Genomic DNA, 17,245 nt, shown 5'->3' with positions numbered 1-17,245 from the left:
TGAACAAATCCAACCTTAGTTTAAGCTAGTCTAGCATGTCCTGATCATTTTATACAACACCTGTGGTCTGAAAAAACCCTGTATCTAAAGACTATGCACACTCTATGTTACCTAATGTTAATTCAGAGAAAGTGATGTAACTCATGTTCAGTATTCAATCCACATTCCACTGCCCTACAACGACTGATCCACCTGGATTCCTGCTGTCATAATCGCAATACCCAATCACCTCCTCTTTTCGAAGGCATTACTCTTTCTAAGCCATGAAATCTAATCTGAGTCTTCAAGCAATGGTGTGTTTTAATATGTTGAAATATGGGTGACTTCTCATCTCGATTCTGTATTGATCTAACATGTTCCTGTATTCTGAGTTTAAGTTTTCTTTTAGTACTCCCAATGTATACTTTATTGCAATCACATAGAATCGCGTACACAACACCTTCACTATTGCAATTAATAAATTCCCTGATCATGTGCACTTTCCCAGTATTAAACCTGAAGCTCTTAGTCTTGTTCATACCAAATCCACATATGTTACAAGAGCCGCAGGTAAAAAAAAACTGCAGGAGTCTGAGATAGCCAGTCGGCTTGTCTTGTCTTAATTGGCTCCAAATAATTGCTGGTGATCATTTGCTTCACCGTGGGGCTTCTCCTGAAAATTACTACAGGTCGTTTTCCCAACGATGATCCTAATTGTGGGACACTCTTAAGAAGATGCCAATTCTTGTTGAGTGCCTTTAATATATCTCCTCTGTTCTCACAATATTTAGTAATAAAGGCTACTCGATCCAGGGATACTTCACCCTTGATTTTCTGTGTCAGTGTCCCTTTCCTATATACTCCCAATATCCTGTTTCTGGCTCTACTTATCTCAAACTTGTTATACCCTCTCTGAATTAATCTGTTTTGCAAAGGATCCAGTTCTAATAAAAAATCACTGTCCTTGCAACAGTTCCTCCTCGTCCTCACCATCTCCCCATATGGAATTCCTCGAATAACTGCTTTCGAGTGGTGACTGTCTGCTCTAAGAATTGAATTTGTGGCAGTAGGTTTTCTGTATAATTTACTGATGATCTTATAATTTTCTACACTTAGCTCAACATCAAGAAACACTATATGTGTTAGACTGTATTCCAATGTGAAAGCCACATTAAAATCATTGTGGTTCAAATACTGAAAGTAATCTTGCAAGTCAGTAATCGTTCCTCTCCATATCATCAGGACATCGTCAATAAATCGAGTCCAGAATAAAATATTGTCTATCCATTGATTTGCTCCTCTGCTCCAGGCATGCTCCCTCTCAAACCAACCCATGAATAGGTTCGCGTAAGAGGGAGCAAACCTGGAGCCCATAGCTGTCCCACGAATTTGGTGATACCAAGTATCTTCGAACAAAAAATAGTTGTTTGTCAATATTAATTTGGCCATTTCGACCAACATATTAGAGTGCTCCCTCAAGCTCACATTCCTACTGCCAAGAAAATGTTTTAATCCTGCCAGACCCTTCTCCATACCTATGCAGGTATATAACCCTACTACGTCCATTGTGACTAGAATATATCCCTCCTCCCACGACACATCCTCCAGCTTGTTCAGGACGTCCATGGTGTCCCTGATATACAAGGGAAGATTCGTCACCAAAGGCTTTAAAAAAGAGTCTACAACCTCCGATAAGTGTTCCGTCATGCTGCCAATCCCCGAAACTATAGGCCTACCCGGTGGGTGCGTGCTGGATTTGTGCACCTTGGTTAAGATGTAAATAAACGGATAGGAGGGTTTACTAATGCTCAAGTACTTGTACTCTGCTTCATCAAGCATCCCTTCCTCTTTCCAAGTATATAATCTCTCATTGATCTTATATGCCGCCCCTGAAATGGGATTTGTTGTCAATCTCACATAACAGGTCCCATCTCCCAGTTGCCGTCTGATTTCTCCGCTGTAATCAACCCTGTTCATAATAACAATATTTCCCCCTTTCTCTGAGGGCTGTATAACAATGCTATTATCTTTTCTTAGATTCCTAAGGGCAACACGTTACACCATTGTCAAATTATCTTTGGCCTTTTTCCTCCTTTTCCAATTCCTATCTTGTGACTTGTATAACTCTTCCAGTGTTTTCCTCACATATAAGTCAATGGCCGAAAACTGTGGCCCTTGCGGTACAAACTTGGATTTGGGTTTGAGTCCACTTGAACAACTATAGTCAGTTGATACATTTAACATTTCAGCCACATCCTCCTCCCCCAAATCATCCCCTTCAGTGATGGACAACAACAAGTGAGTATTCCGTAGATCATTGATAGTCATCTCACAATTTTTATTGGATGTTACATTAACATTCATAGGCCTGTCATGTTCTGCAAAGAAACATTTCAACTTCAATTTTCGCGAAAAATGAAACAAATCAATCTCCAAGTCTGAGTAATCACATTTGTATACCGGGCAGAAAGACAATCCCTTTTTTAATACTGATAATTCATCCTTATTCAAACATCTATTGGACAAATTCATAACCTGCAATTCACCCAGCTGGTCTACTGACAACCCACTCACTATTTCTTCAAAGCATTCTGGCTCCTTGTGCCCATTCTTGTACCTCCTGTGTTTCCTATTCCTCCTGCTAGCACTGGGATTTTCTTTCTCCCTTTTCTGATGCGAGTGATCTCGTCCAAAAAAGACGAACTGGTCGGCTGGGCAGCAGTAGCTGTCCCTCCTCCAGTCAGATCCTCAGTTGACGAAACACTCAAACTGCTACAGTTCACTGAACTCAGATCACTGCCCCCCTGCAGTCATGGGGCCTTTAGGTTTAATTAGCTCATCGTACCCTCTCGCAAAAGTAAAGATCCTCCCCTGAGCATAGTCTCTTTCATCTCGTCTAATCTTAGTCATCTTCTTTTCCTTAATCTGCATTTGATATTTGCTAATCACCTCTTTCAAAATTACGTAATTCTTTTCTGTGAGTTCTGGCTCATTCATATTCTTAATCTCTATTTCCAAATCTGAGATTTGTTTCTTCAATTTCTCCACCTGTCTGTCTGCATTCTTGATCAAAATATTAATCATAGTAAATGATGAGTTGTAGAGATTGTCCTCCCATTCCTTCAGTAAATCATCATCAAGGTCATCGAATGTTGGGAATATTAATATTCGAAGACCCCTGGGTACCCTTCTAAGATCTAAATAGTTCTTCAGGGTTACCCCGTCCCACCATTTCGAAAGTTCTGTTTTTCTCAACCTCTCCAATTTCAAAAACGTATCCCTTAAACTATTGGCAGGTGTATTCTTTTTGCCTGAATCCCCAGGACCCTTTGTAGTGCTAAACAGTTCTGCCGCCATTTTTCCCGGTCATCCTCCATATTGACACCACCAATTCGTAACTGATAATCACTGTTATTCACGCGCTACCCACCCTTAAAATGCAATACTCAAAAAGAACAACCGTGAGGGTACAAGCACTGTAGCACAGCAAATAACCAAATTTGTGAGTGAATTCCACAATAAACTGTCTTATCTTCATCTGATGTCCACTCAACCCCAAAGAATCCACCGTTCAAAGATCCACAAATTCTTCAATGAAACGCCAACAACTTGAGGGAGCGGATTCCAATTAATATGAATATCACAGGGTCAAAGTTTGTTGATTCCCAAATTCATGCTTTATTCAAGTATCAGTCATAAAAAAGACGACAGATTCCACATTCCACTTCAATGTTTCCAAATCAATCCAGATTAATCAATAATATCGAACAGCCAACGCGTTTCGTCCAAAAACTGACATCATCAGGGCTGTTGAAAAATAAATCAAACAAAGAAAAACACATTACATTTGTTGTAACCAATCCAATCCAAAAATTCTTTATTTCGGCCATATAGACCATAAAAGATGCAATAAAATACAATACATATATTAAAAAAACAATGTTAATACATATAGAAAGTCTCTTCTCGACCAGCGAGGAGTAGAGGATGCAAGACAGTACCATGGTTCAGAGGGCTATTTTCTTCCTGATTATCCATGCTGCCATTAAAAATTTGGATATGGCAAACACAACATGACCCAGAGTACTAGTTTTCATAACTCTGTATGCCTGTAAGCACTTCCTGAACCCCAGGTTTCTACAAAGCGGTGCTATCCAATATTTCCTGGGTCTATAATATGCAGGACATACGAACATGATATGTAAGTCATCTTCCTCATGGGTGTTGCAGCATGGACACAACTTATCACCCCCTTTGGTCCATTTGCAAGTGAAGGTTTTAGTAGGGAGTGTGCCAAACCTCCATTGCACAAACAATTTCCTCGCCAGTACAGGAAAAATAAAATCCATAAAAGGTTCAAAAACATAAGAATTTTTGGATTCCATAAAACGCGCAGTAAGGGTGCCGCTATTGTGAGCATTAACCATAAGTGCCAGGCTCTTGTCCTTATACAGTTGGGTCAAGGCTTTGCGTGAAATCCTTTGGCAACCTCGAGCAGGATCGTCCCACAGTTCTGATAAGTTCATACTGAGCAGTTCGTTCTTTACGAAAGCAAGCCAGGGGATTTTGCTGTTACGATTCAGGCTCATGACATGGATTAGGTCCTGTCTGTAATGATGTAATTCGTCAGTGGACCAGAGTCGGTGCCAGAACTTCACTGGCTTTGACACAAGCTCTTCAGCAATGGAGGGAAGACCCATGTCTAGTCTTAGTGGCAAAAGTGGCGTACCTTGCGGAAGACCAAGTAGGCGCCTTAAAAAACTGTTTTCTACTCCTGCCAAGTCTTTCCCTGCTTTGTGCCCCCATAACTCACTACCGTACATGGCTGCTGCCTTAGCTTGAGTCCTATATGTTTCAAGGGCCGGGCTTAACGGCTTGAAAGTGGAAGTATTTGCCACCTTCAAAATAGCACCCGATAGCTGGGATAATTTGACCCTTGATCTGGCTATCTGGCAGTCCCATGAAAGGTTTTCCTGGAGTGTTACCCCCAGATATATAAAGGTAGAAACCCTCTCGAGGCTAACGGTTCCCAAGGTGGGGTTGGGTCTGGCTTTATTGGGAGGGTTGAAAATCATGAACTTGGTCTTCTCTATGTTCACCTCCAACCCGTGTTGGCGACAGAAAAGACCAAATCCGTTCACGATCCTCTGGATCCCCATGGGGGATTTGGAAAGCAGGAGGGTATCATCAGCAAACATGATTGCCGGAACCCTCCTGCCTGCCAGAAGTGGGGCGTCATTGTCCTTAACGTTATCTAGGTGTAATATAACGCTATTAATAAAAAGACAAAACAGGGTCGGTGCCAGGACACAGCCCTGCCTGACTCCTCGGCGGACTGGAAACCTGGACGAAAGCTTACCATCCCTCCCACACCTCACCTGAGCGTAGTTATTCTCATGCAGCCTGGTTATGATGCTGAGTAGTTGAGGGGGTACTCCTAACTTTTCCAAAACCTCCCACAATTTGCTACGCGGGACTAGGTCAAAGGCTGACCTCAGATCCACGAAGACCATGTACAGCCTTCCCCCCTCTAACGTCACCGTCTTCCAGTAGAGGAGGACGAGGCGGAAAATCTGGTCCATGGTCGACGTGTTCTTCCTGAAGCCAGCCTGCAGGGGGCTCATAATGTCGTTGTCCTCCACCCAGTCCAGCAAATGGTTGAGAATGAGGCGCGCAAAAAGCTTTTGGGGTACATCTATCAGGCTAATCGGCCTGTAGTTGGCTGGGAGCAGAGGAGACCCCTTCTTATGAATCGGTACAATCTCTGCCCCCAGCCAAGAGCCGGGGACCGGCATACCTCCTAAGATGGCATTAAAGAGAATAAGGAGGTACGGGCCCCAGATGTCTGGGTGATGCCTAAAGAGATCCCCCGGTAGCTTATCCAGCCCCGGCGCCTTCCCCAGCGCTAAGCGCTCCAGAGCAGTCATCACTTCCCCTAGAGAGAATTCCAGGGCCGTGTCCGAGGTGCTTGTGGGCACTACCACCACTCCATCTGGCCATAGAGGAGTGTCTTGATAAAGTGCCCCAAAGTGGGCCTCCCACAGCGAGGGGGCGATGTTAGGTTCAATTGCTGTTTTAAGTTCCCCCATCCCATTATTGACCAAGGCCCAGAATTTTCTAGAATCTCTGGCTTTTAGAGCTTCAGACAAGTCATGCCAGTGATTCCAGTCCCACTCTGCCCTTGCATTGGCCATTGCTGCTTTATACTCCCTTCTAAGGTCTCGAACCTTACCCTTATTTGACCCCTCCTTGATTGTGGCAATTAGCTCAGATTTAATTGCCCTACAGGAAGAGGTGTACCAAGTGGGGGCACGAGTCTTTTTCCTTCGAATTGGTACCACCGGATGGAACACCTCTCCAAGTGCCCTTACTAATTCCTGGTGAATGCTGGCTAATTTCTCGTTATAGACCAGGGATCTTGGTTCATTTATAAGCGCATCCACCTCCCTAAATCTAGGAAGTGCCAGGCCGTAAAGCTTATTAATGGCATCCTCTGTGCTCAGAACCTTTGCCCATTTAACCCGACGCCTGTTTGTGGTGAGGAGCATATCCCCCTGGTCTTCTCCACCGGGATTAGTGGGCGAGCCTGCTAGGGACAGAGGATGCTGGATCCCTAAACGGAGAGCATTGTGGTCGCTATCCGACCTTGGTAACACCCTAAAGTCAAGGACTTTTGGCCACAATGTGATATCTAGCATTATGTAATCCAACCTCGACTCATGGCCCTTTCTATTGAAAGTACACACTGAGGGGGTATCGGAGGAGGTACGACCATTACATGCCCTCAGTGCAAAGTTCAAGGTAAGGGACATGAGTTGCACTGCTAGTGGGGACCAGGCTTTAGGGTGGGGCGAAGGCGAGGGTGGGACCCCCCAATAATCATCCTCGGCAGTGAGGGCACCCTCCTTTAGTCCTTCTAGGGGTTCGAAGTGACAATTAAAGTCCCCTCCCAGCACTATCTTATGGTCACCTGACAATTGGCCTAGGAAGGAGGAGAGCTCATTTAAGGTAGGGGATTCGTTTGGCGCGGCTACTGGACGCGAGTAAACGTTAACAATGGCCCAAGATGTTTTGCCAGGCCACGTAAGCGACACGCACTGAATGTCCTGCGAAAACGTGTGCATCTTTTCCGCCTGGCACCCAATGTGACTCGCTATCCAAATTGCCAGTCCTCCCGATGGCCTCCCCCTCCCGCTCCACTTTGCTGGGATTTCAAAAATTTCGAACCCTGTTCTAGTTTGTGGTTCCCTCGCCCATGTCTCCTGAAAAAGGAGGATATCACTAACGCTTAACAGGAGATCCCACTCCGGTGTACCTTCCTTATTTGCGATCCCTGCCACATTCCAGGAGAGAATTCTCAACCCTGGACCTTGTGGTGATGATCCTGGCCCTCCAATGGAAAATGGAGCAATGGCTATGGGGGGGTCAGAGTCTTGCGGGCCAGTAATAGTAGCCGGAGTGATAGGTGATGCAGCCACCTCCGGTACTTGCACACTGCAGCCAATCTGAGTACTAAATAATGGCCCTTCTTGAGCCGGAATGCCTTCCGGGGTACCCCTTCATTCTTTGGCAATATCCTGTGGCTCATAATCAGTTACAGGTACAGCACTCACTCCCCCCCTGCTTAAGACCCCACAAACTGGCTTCCCAGGACTCGGAGGAGTGTCCCCCTTTTGTGGTCAGTCCACCTGATCAAGGCAGGAAAATCTATTATGGTGGATGAAATTGGCAGGAGCGGGAGGTATAAAATGCTTGGGCCTGTAACATGAGCCATCTACGGCAAAGCCTACTCTAGTCCACCCCTGCTCCCTCCCCACCTCCGTGTTACAAGCATTTGGATAGAAGTGCGAGAGAGGCACTAGTTCAATGGTGGACTTATCAGGCCTAACAAGCCAGTTACAAATATAGGTGGCAACCTGTGGGCTTTTAAAACTAACAATAATACAATCCCCCGCCCTGTTCTTTGGGGTAAAACCAATCCATGGAATCCTCCTGACCATCAGCACCTCACCTTTCAAGTTCGGAGGGAGAGGCCTGTTGATATTGAGCCAGCTTATTACCTTGTTACGTAAAGAGTCCTGCGGCTCCCTTGTATCACCGGTAAGCTCAGGCACTCCCACCATAATCGCTGTATAAGGTACTGCTTCGGGGGGCAGATTGACCACCCTGCGCCTAGCATGGGGGCTAGTAGTGTGGCCAGTAGGCCCGTTGGCAGAGTTCTCATCTCTCATCGGTTGTGACGATGCAAGTTGCTTGGATCTCCTGGGAGCAGGAACAGGAGGCCTTGATGTTTGGGATGGCAGTGGGTCCGTTTGTGGGGCTGAAGCACCGTTTTTGCTATGCAAGGCCCCTGACTGGACTGGTATCACATTGGAGGCCTGGGAGGTCGTTGCAGAAGTCGAGGGTCTATTCCCAGTCGACTCCCGGGGAGCTCTTGGAGTATTTGGAGCATTTGGGCCCGGCCCAGGATTGTTCCTTTTATGAATGCTTTCTATGGCCAGCAATCTAGCCTCTATGGCATCCAGTTTAGCAGACAGGGGGTTCAGCAAGTTCTTAAAAATGTCTGTAAGTGAACTAATAAGCGTGTCTGTGATACTGAGGGGTGCCCCACCAAATATAAATGGGCCTGAATGCACTGGTAAGGCCGTAGCTAAAGGAGGGCCAGAATAATCCGACCTAGACCCTGGGGAAATGACCTCAGGGGAGGCTGAGATGTTTGTGCTGCCATCCAGATTTTGAATGAACAAAAAATTTGCCAGTACTGTGCAATTATTTATGTTTATTTAACCAGGTGTTGAGCGAAAAGGTTACTCAACCCAAAGACCACCAATTCAGTCTTGAATCTTTATGTAAATAAATTTATTTCATTAGTTTTTTGTTGACTTTATTTCTTTTTTTCTTTTTTTCTCATGAACAAAAATAAACCATTCAATTTGAACAACAAATTAATTTCAGATGAGTGTTTGCAATAATCTCGACATGTAAACAACACTCGTTTAAAGGTTCATTTCTATACAATAACAAAAACCAAAGACAACGGGGTAGAAAACCCAAACCACAGTTCACCAATACAACGTAAACAATGACACTTTTAGACAACGATTAGACAATAGACAACATATAGAGGTGATGGGGCTAAATAAAGCCTCTATTTGGATTCAAATTGTTCAAGGTAAGGCCTATTGCAGAATCTCTGCTCTAGTTTAGAAAAGGCCTATACATCTAAATGAAAACCTGCCAAATTAGACATATCTTTTTGCATATACGACCACATACTATGTTTGTATTTTAGAGAATTTCAAGAAAAGGTTGGTCGCAAAAACGGAATGTATCAGGATTAATGAGGAGAGGGGGTCGACGCGTTTCGAATCTCTACTTAAGTTAAGAGATTCTCTTCAGGACCGACAGACATGATCTGAAAAACATAAATAAACAAACACTCAGTCGAAACCACACATGAAAGACCTTCAACTCACATACTGATCAGCGCGATTTGTGTCATACCTGTGTTTGCTTGAAACAATGTTCAAATCCTAGAATCTGAAACGGTAAGAAAGAGCCATTCTTGGTAATTGCAATCATGATTGAAGGAGGGGTTCAGGCAATGTAGGCACAACGTGTTCGAAGTGCAAACAACTTACATGATTGATGTTTTGCGATGGTCCAAAAATACGTTTGAAGGGCCAATGGGGAGTTTCACCCGGCAAATTGATCAAATGACAACTCCTAAAAAATGATAAACGAGTTTGTGATTAACAGGGCGTGTGGAGCGCCAGGACGATAAGTCACGTTTCAACAGGAAAAAAAGTCCAATGTGCTCATTGGGATTTAACAACTGCTTAAAACCAGGTGGTTTGTCAAAATGTGTGCCAAAGGTTCCCACCAGCGGCATTCATGCGGGGGGGGTTTTTGTAGCTACTACATTTCCCATGAACATCCTGCCGGCTTCAAAACAACTTCCGGACCAACACGGAATTGAACATGCCAAACCAGATGGCGCCTTCCCTGCGAGCGAGGAGCGATTAAAATAGGACAGCGCAACCATCAAAGGTAAATGACGTCGCGCCCCCTTCAATGCCCCATTACATGGTTTCCCGCACGGGCTTAGTCCTTCGCCAATTCATTTTAAATCCTGACTACTCGCCCACATGATTTCCCGCACGGGTCTCGCCCGGTGTCAAACCCGTTTAATTCGCTACAAAAACCCCCCCCGCATGAAACTAGAGCAGAGATTCTGCAATAGGCCTTACCTTGAACAATTTGAATCCAAATAGAGGCTTTATTTAGCCCCATCACCTCTATATGTTGTCTATTGTCTAATCGTTGTCTAAAAGTGTCATTGTTTACGTTGTATTGGTGAACTGTGGTTTGGGTTTTCTACCCCGTTGTCTTTGGTTTTTGTTATTGTATAGAAATGAACCTTTAAACGAGTGTTGTTTACATGTCGAGATTATTGCAAACACTCATCTGAAATTAATTTCTTGTTCAAATTGAATGGTTTATTTTTGTTCATGAGAAAAAAAGAAAAAAAGAAATAAAGTCAACAAAAAACTAATGAAATATATTTATTTACATAAAGATTCAAGACTGAATTGGTGGTCTTTGGGTTGAGTAACCTTTTCGCTCAACACCTGGTTAAAGAAACATAAATAATTGCACAGTACTGGCAAATTTTTTGTTCATTCAGTATCAGGCACAGCCTTACTGTGCTTCTGCCAAAACCATCTTTGTTACACAGCCATCCAGATTTTGCTCGATTGTGTCGACTTTGGCCCTCTTTGCCCTTTTTAATTTCCTCGTCCGTTTCCTTTTCGGTGGTTGTTCCATTCCACTACTTGCAGGATCTGTGAGAAGTACAGCCTGGCCCACTTCCTGCGACTCAGTTCCCGTGCAATTCACATTAAAAGAGGGAGCAGCGATCCCAGATGGCCGTGGTGAGTCTCTATCCCTCTGAGGGTTTGATGGAGTTCTTAGTTGCTGCAGGACGGACTCGATGGTCTGGTCGATACTGTCCAAGAGTGACAGGTGGGTGGCGTTCACAGGTAATGGGGTACTAACATCAATTAAAGAGTCCGTGGAGTCCAATGACACATTTTCTGAGCCCATCTCGAGATGATTGTCCAGCACTGGCGGGCATTTGTTGGCTAGAGCACTGGCTTTGGGGAACATTTTTTCCAATGTACTAGAACACTGTAGTACAGTTTTACTCCTGGAGACCCTAGTTGCCATTTCCAGTTCGGCACAAAGAGGCCGTGGAAGCAGGACGTCAGAGGGGTGGCCCGGTCCGGTCTCTGCCGGCCTCTAACGGCCTAGAACGGCCCGCCCTTTGCCCGGGCTTAGCCCGGCGTTCGCCCGCGCGCGTCCCGCGATTCGCGTACGTGGAGATGAAGTTTTAGGTGATTGGGGTTTAGAGGCGTGGCCTGGCGGGAAGAGTCCCAGGTGCGGCGTCCGAGCTGCCGCTGGGCTACCTGGGACTCGCAGTCCTGCTGCGCTGATGGGGATCGTCCAACTCCTTCCTCCGCTCACTGAAACTCCCCACTGGAGCCTCCTGGGTTGTGCAATCAGTCTGCTGTCACTCCTGCCTTCGAGCGGCTCCCGCGAAGCGGGGGCCGCGAGGCGCGGTGTTAAAGGATCCCGGGAGAGGCGCGGCCTGGCGGGAAGAGTCCCAGGTGCGGCGTCTGAGCTGCCGCTGGGCTACCTGGGACTCGCAGTCCCGCTGCGCTGATGGGGATCGTCCAACTCCTTCCTCCGCTCACTGAAACTCCCCACTGGAGCCTCCTGGTTGTGCAATCAGTCTGCTGTCACTCCTGCCTTCGAGCGGCACCCGCGAAGCGGGGGCCGCGAGGCGCGGTGTTAAAGGATCCCGGGAGAGGCGCTGCCTGGCGGGAAGAGTCCCAGGTGCGGCGTCTGAGCTGCCGCTGGGCTACCTGGGACTCGCAGTCCCGCTGCGCTGATGGGGATCGTCCAACTCCTTCCTCCGCTCACTGAAACTCCCCACTAGAGCCTCCTGGGTTGTGCAATCAGTCTGCTGTCACTCCTGCCTTCGAGCGGCACCCGCGAAGCGGGGGCCGTGAGGCGCGGTGTTAAAGGATCCCGGGAGAGGCGCGGCCTGGCGGGAAGAGTCCCAGGTGCGGCGTCTGAGCTGCCGCTGGGCTACCTGGGACTCGCAGTCCCGCTGCGCTGATGGGGATCGTCCAACTCCTTCCTCCGCTCACTGAAACTCCCCACTGGAGCCTCCTGGGTTGTGCAATGAGTCTGCTGTCACTCCTGCCTTCGAGCGGTAACCATGATATGATTGAACAATTTGAATCACATTGCTCCGTAATCGTTTGTACAATAGATATGCAATCAGCCGAGGGATGCACTATTGGAAGACAAAATACAGACAGAAACGGAGATACCACTGACTTGTGTTACAACTTATAACACGGCCTCCAACCTGATGACCAGGTCTAATAATAAACATTGAGTAAGTAAGTAAGTAAGGAATATTTATTGTTTGGTTAATTAAAACCTTTACAATTTTCCATGTAAAAAAAAAGTAATAGCTGCAGAATTCATAATCTAAAACCGTTTAAATAAAACATAAAAAAACTTTCTTGAGTTATATTAACATGCACAGAGCAGTTGTCAGTAAATATTTACACAGACCATTGGTTAAAAAAAGCGAGTCTCAGTTCTCAATGAGAGAGAGAGAGGGACTGTTCCATCGCCAGTTAATTGTTGACAGAAATGAGAGAATATTTCCTGTTAATTTCAAGGAGGCATATGATGCCAAGATTAAGCAGCCTGGTCGCTTGTCGCAAGAGCTTTTGCCCTGCTGCTTCCATGTATTGAACAAAGCGACACGCTAGTTGTACATCTCCACCTCCGAAACATGCCTTCACAGCTTGTCTGCAGGTTCTTATCTGCTTACTTACAAAGAGTGGCTTTAGTAACTGTCGCCGATCGGTCTGTAAGTTTCTGCATATACATAGTAGGTGTAATACACTTTCGTTAGCATCCTCACATAGGCGGCATAATGACTGACCCTGGAGTCACTCCCACGGGGAAAAATGCGGTAAAGATGGTAAAACACCCAGTCGAAAATGAAGATATTTTTCTTTCTTCTTTCTGTTGAAGCCCGTGCCTAAGTATGGTTGTGGAGAAGATTTATCATAGCTATGAACCACAAACCATCCGGTGGCTCTTTCTATAAATGTCGCCTTGTCTCCAACTTGTGATAGTTTTTTCACTGTTTTATTAACAGATTGTTTAAAACAATTATATGACCCTTTAGCGGCCCAGAGTTCCTTTAATCCCAGACGATCTACTGATGCTGTTAAATAAGTCCTTGCTTGACACTCCCTCTTTATATGTATTTCAATCCATAAATATGAGTTCCATGTGCCTGCCTCAGATTTTTTTATCCTATACCAGGTCTTAGCATAGGTTCCTTTACGGGCTATTTCTTGACATTGCATGCCGAATTCTAGCCTTATTTGGGCTGTCGAGATGTACTTTGGTAAATTGAATATTATTCTGGCAGCTCTTGAGACAGTTCTGTCCATAGTCAGTGCATCTCTTCCCCTCAAGCACTCACTCCCATAGGAGATTGCTGGGATGAGTTTCGCTTGCCAGACTTGTAGCAATGGGATAAGTCTAGGGCCAACCGTTTTCTATTTGATTGATTTTATGGCCACCGCAATCGAGTTGCCTCTTCTTTTAATTGCTTCTATTTGTAAAATGAAAGTCCCCTTACTATCCATGATCACACCTAGATACTTATATCGGTCAACTGCTTCGATCGGAGTGTCTGCCATATGCCAGCAGTATTTAGAGATTTCCTTCTTTAGATGTATCCCCATCACCTTCATTTTGTCATGGTTTATGGTTAGTCCGTTAGATATTGAATAACGACTAGTTGTGTCCAATAAGCGTTGGAGACCGATGGGGGTCTGGCTGACCAGTACGAGATCGTCTGCGTACAAGAGGTTAGACAATGAAAGCCCACCCAGCTTAGGCGGATGAGAGTTGCAAATATCCAGTTCTGACAAAAGGTCAGACATAAATAAGTTGAAGAGCATGGGTGCCAGTACGCACCTCTGTTTAAGCCCCATGGATGTTGACATTTTCCTGGACAAGTACTTTCCATCTCCTAGCTTTACTTGGACCCACGTATTTGTATGAAGGAGTATTAACTGCTTTAGGAGTGCAGGTGGTATTTTCATTTCCTTGAGTTTGTATCAGAGTTTGCTTCTATCGATTCTGTCAAAAGCTGATGAAGCACATGAATAGAGGAAGTTTTGCTATCCTAGCCCTGTCTATCAGTAGGGATAATGCAAGAATGTTAGTGGTTTACCCCCTTGCAGAAGCCTGTTTGGTTAATTGGTATTATTGATTGATCTTCGGCCCAGGCAGTGAGGTAGTTCAAACGGAGGCCAGCGTAATATTTCGCCTCAATGTCAATTAAGGCCACAAGCCTATAACTCTTTGCTAAGTTCTTGTCCCCTTTTTAGTATAGTGGGGATATGATTGTACCTCGCCAAGAGTCCGGGATGGTGACTCCTCCTGCTACTTGGCCATACAGCGGTAGTAGAGTGGAAGCCCAGTATTCCGGGTCCATTTTGAATAGAATTGATGGAATCCCGTTAGGGCCCAAAGCCCCATCCCTCTTGCCCTTGGCTATCCTATTCTTGATCTGTGTAGTTGTGAATGAGAGAGGGTCATTTCAAGTTTGAACATTTCAATGTGGATAGCATGCTTATAATAAACATTGGTCCATTTTCAACACGGGCCACTTACACTGGGAAAAACCCCTGTTCTCTTTCAAAAAGCCACATAGCCTGAGAGACTCCCTGGTTAATACACACCCTAAAGAGCAGAAAAGAGAAACAACACAATCAGTCACCGTGACGTGGGGCCTTCCGAATATCGTGGGACATTTTCCATGTGGAAACTGCAGTGTATGCCACTTAACATGCAATACGAAGACACTATCACTAGAGCCAGGAAAAGTGTGGAGCCAACGTGTCCACACTAATTGCAACAGTTCTAACGTTGTCTACCTGATAAAATGCCCTTGTGACCTGGCCTATGTAGGTATGACCTGTAGAAAGACCAAACAGAGGATTTGTGAACACAGGAGCACAATCAGGTGTAAAAAGGCAACAACCAAACTCACTGAACACTTCCTTGTCCAGAATCATACCACCAACGACATTAGATGGACCATAATTGAACAGATCAAAACAGGAACAAAAGTACACCAACGCCTGTTTGAAATAGAACAAAGATGGATTTACAGATTATCAACACATAAAATGGGATTAAATGATAATATCCCTTGGAACTCAGTCTTTCCGAAATAATACCCATTAACCAACAAGGTGCGCTACTTTTTCACTGCACCTATACCATGAACCCACTGACACTTTCTCTTTACTAAATGCTCTATGAGAACTATGGAGCTGAGCGTACAGAGTGAGCCACCTATTGTACAGAAGTACTGAACTAAGCCCAATCACACCTGCCAACTGTTCTTTACATTTTCTCATGGTCCATGTACCTAACTTCTATAACATTCCCGCTTATGCTTTAAATGGCCTCAGATCCTGGACCCTTTGGATTTCATCATAGCCCGACTAGCTTCACCCTGTACCCTGATTTGAGACTCGAGGGCTTGGAGTTTTTAATCTACGCATTTACTACCACACGCATTTATTTTAATAACCCCCCCTCCCACTCTCTTTACAAGGATCATTCAGGGGCACGTTCACAATATAAAGCGCTCGATTAATGTGCGCCTTCCTGCTGAACAATGACCTTGTACTAACATTCGAGCAAGCATTTACTTAACAAGTGTATAAGCACACGCGTTAAGCTATGAGGTCGCCCCGCAACTGGCTTTTAGTTTACCCCGTTGCCGTGACAACCGCCGTAGTGACGCACTAGATGCGTACCACGTGACCACACCCACCCGGAAGCGATCCGATCTGCATTTCTGCAGCGTTATCGCTCCGGTAATGGTGACCACGGGGAGCGGAGGTAGCTCACTAGGCGCAACGGCGGACATCTAACTGGGGCACAGTGAGTACTATTGAAACATGCGGGCATCGCTCCCACTACGAACGCAAGTGGGCACCGCACAGAGTACTTTTGAAACATGCGGGCATCGCTCGTACTCAGAACACGGGTGGACTCCGCACTGACCATAACGATCTCGCCTCACTCCAGGGCGATACTGCGGGCGATTTGGCTCTACACTATATATCTATGCGGGTGGGCTCCACTGTGACTACTAATACCTCGCCTCACTCCAGGGCTAATTAGGCAAGCGTAGCTTTATGGCTCCACACTCTACTTTCATGCGGGTGGGCTCCGCCTGCAGTCTTGATACGGGTGGGCTCCGCTTGCACTGTGGACTCAACACTAACTTTCCATCATCCTACGTCCCCCTTGTTGTGATACTTACCACATTCTTTAATGTTTAGATCGTGTCAATAGGATTAGCGTCACGATCCCGACTCCCATGAGGCACACTAAACTGGAAATTCGAGTAAGTTTAATTTCTCCTCCTGTTTCTTTGTTTGTCTTTGTTATGTTCTGCTAGCATGACTCATGACGTCCTCATCTATGTCTTGAGAGCGTAGTCACCCACTTCGTAACGTATGAAAGTGGTGTATTAAATTAAAACACACGGTTATGAATTGATACCGTCTCTGTAACTGGATATAATTACAATCCATTGCCGCTTGTGCACAATTCTCCACCTCCAACTACCTATGAGTGGATGCTTTTCCTTGAGTGACTAAGTCTGTCACGAAATAATATGCACATAATCTTAACAACTGTCACTGCCTCTCATCTAAGGAGCCAGACACTTGGTATTTTACTTCTTTGAGGTATTATAATGCACTGGGAGAGCAAGGAGCACTTGATCATCCTGACACTACTTTACAGGCATGTAATTTGTTTGCTTGTCATTGCATTTTTATCATTACAGGTTCTTTCTCTTTTTCACTCTGGATGAAAGGGCGTCAACTGTGAGTATACAGTTGGTATTTCGTGATCGAGGGTAGGGTACACCTTAGCGTGTGTACACCACGCAGGTCACGCACATTCTGGTCCTGACGAAAACCTGGTATTTTCCTGTTACAGGTTGAAACATGTAGACCGTCACTTTGCACTTTTTTCACTATTTATAGATAACAATGGATCAATAATACCCATACATGTATCTGATATACCTTTTTAATATTGTCCAGTAGCTCTAGAATAAAATCTT

Source organism: Lissotriton helveticus, chromosome 9 (assembly GCF_964261635.1).
Source record: "Lissotriton helveticus chromosome 9, aLisHel1.1, whole genome shotgun sequence".
NCBI lineage: Eukaryota > Metazoa > Chordata > Amphibia > Caudata > Salamandridae > Lissotriton > Lissotriton helveticus.
The sequence above is the reverse complement of the archived record's forward strand: the minus strand, read 5'-3'. Positions refer to the sequence as shown.